Source organism: Malus sylvestris, chromosome 4 (assembly GCF_916048215.2).
Source record: "Malus sylvestris chromosome 4, drMalSylv7.2, whole genome shotgun sequence".
NCBI classification, from domain to species: Eukaryota; Viridiplantae; Streptophyta; class Magnoliopsida; order Rosales; family Rosaceae; genus Malus; species Malus sylvestris.
The window spans coordinates 5,120,367-5,122,593 of NC_062263.1; the positions used below are offsets into that span (position 1 = coordinate 5,120,367).

The 2,227-nt window shown below is 36.9% G+C and overlaps 1 long non-coding RNA gene across 1 annotated transcript; it reads right to left on the bottom strand.

The window, feature by feature from the left end:
• Positions 1-250: 250 nt before the first annotated feature.
• On the bottom strand, positions 251-1,722 carry LOC126617778 (uncharacterized). Its single transcript, XR_007621529.1, has 2 exons — positions 1,320-1,722; positions 251-497 (listed from the first exon to the last, which is right to left on the bottom strand). It is a non-coding gene; the product is annotated as an uncharacterized LOC126617778 (long non-coding RNA).
• Positions 1,723-2,227: the final 505 nt, after the last annotated feature.

Genomic DNA, 2,227 nt, shown 5'->3' on the forward strand with positions numbered 1-2,227 from the left:
AAAGTCCATAATGGATCATGTTCTTTTCTTTATTTACTCTTATGCCATTACAGCGAGGTCCACAATAGGGCTGGGTTCGGTTTGAAACGGTTCGGTTTTTTGCCAAAACCGAAACCGAACCGAAATTTCGGTTCGGTTCGGTTCGGTTCAATTTTTTTTCGATTTTTTTCGGTTCGGTTTTTTTTCGGTTCGGTTTTTTTCGGTTCGGTTTCAGTCCGGTTCGGTTTTTTTTTTTTAATAAAATGTAAACTTTCATTAAACTTACATACATATAAAAGCCCACAACTAAACACAAACAAAAAAATGGGCCAGAACAACAACCCAACCCAAGGGTTGAGCCCGAAAAAGAAAGAAAAAAACGGAAAACCCTAGCTGCTAAGTTCTCTTGCCGCCGTCGAAGCAAGCTCCGGCGACCATGTACCAGCAATCCAACAAACACCAGAGGTGAAGACCATGAATCGCGATATCCAATCATGATTTCCTGCTTTTAACAACCCCTGAGCACAAACAAACATAATTTTCCTTCAGCTGATGAATTAACAATCACAATTCAAAGAGAAAAATAACCTTTTTCGTCATTGATTTATGAATTACTTGCATAATTCACATAGCAATATCATTTCTAAACAAAATAAAAAACTGAAGAACAAACAAGGAAAATTGATTAACATTTAGACCTAAAACTACTAGAACCGCTCAATTCCATTGGCGTAAAAGCACAACAACTGAAAATCTAGTTCTCGTCAATTTTCTTAGGCACCAAACTGAAAAAATTATAATAAAAATGGAAATATGAATAACCTAATAACGAAATCCATCAGATCTAAACAGGCATGCAGAGATCGAATCCAAAAACCAAATGCACAAATCCATCAGTATTTGGATTTCTTTTTTTCTTTGTTGGGGGTTAGAGAGAGAGAGAGAGAGGGAGGGAGAGTACAGTGGGTGTAACTATCCATCAGTATTCGAATCCATCAGTAATCCAAATAACAATCGAAACAAATATCCAAATACACAAATCCAAAACCGAAACCGAAAACAAAAAAAAACCGAAAAATCATGAAATAATTCAACAAATTAACTGATGCAGATCAAAAAAAAAAAAACCAAATGGGTTCGTCTAAATGCCATAATCGGACTCCAATATCACATGCCCAGTGCCCATATTCAAATTCATAGTCAAGTCCACAATAGATCTAGAAATTCCAAAACATATTCAGAGAAAAATACAAACTTTTCCACCTTAAATTACATAAATTTCAAATGGATAACCATAAAATTAAAAACCCATAAACTGAAAAATAGATAAAACCCACAACCTTTGCTGCAGCGATATCGCAGTGATCGTCGCAAGCTCTTACAATTCCTCTTTTCGTCGGGTCTCGAAAGGGGCGAGGGAAAATCATTGTTTGGAGAAAAAAAAACCACGAGGAAGACAAGAGAAGACTAGAGAGAGTGATTTGGAGGAAGAGAGGAAGGAGAGGGAGAGAGAGAGAGACTGAGGAAGCAGAAAGGAAGTCGCGGCGGGGAGAAAGAGACTTTGAGATCTGAAAATGAAATGGGAATGGGACAGAGACGGCTAGGGTTTTAAGTTTTTTATAAAGCATTCAATATAAGAAACCTATAAATAATATACTGGTACAACTATAACAATAGAAAGTCTACAGTCAAGTTGGCTGACAGCATCTAAACCCAACCTACAGGTCAGGGGTTCGAACCTTGATGCTAACATATTTTTTTGTATTTATATATATATATTTTTTTTCGGTTCGGTTCGGTTCGGTTTCTGGACCTCAAAAACCGAAACCGAACCAACCAGATTCGGTTCGGTTCGGTTTGGCAGTTTCGGTTCGGTTTTTTTTCGGTTCGGTTTTTTTCGGCCTCGGTTCGGTTTGGTTTTCGGTTTTTTTCGGTTTTCGGTTATTTGAACCCACCCCTAGTCCACAATGATGTTGACATTTATGTATGGGAATACATTATTTTACATTATGTTATTAAACTTTTGCTAATTTACAGCTAGCTTTTCAGGCTTCCATCATGTTGTCGATGTTATGCAGCTCTTCTTCTGTCAAATTATTCTAGTACTGTTCATCGCCTTCTACTAAGTCCGCATCTCTTTCTCTATCTTCTTTTACCTTGTAATATATTTCTGCTATTTCTTCTTTGAAATGTTTGGGCTTCCAATAAGGCTGATGACTGATCCTTGTCTTACTATAAATATACATTT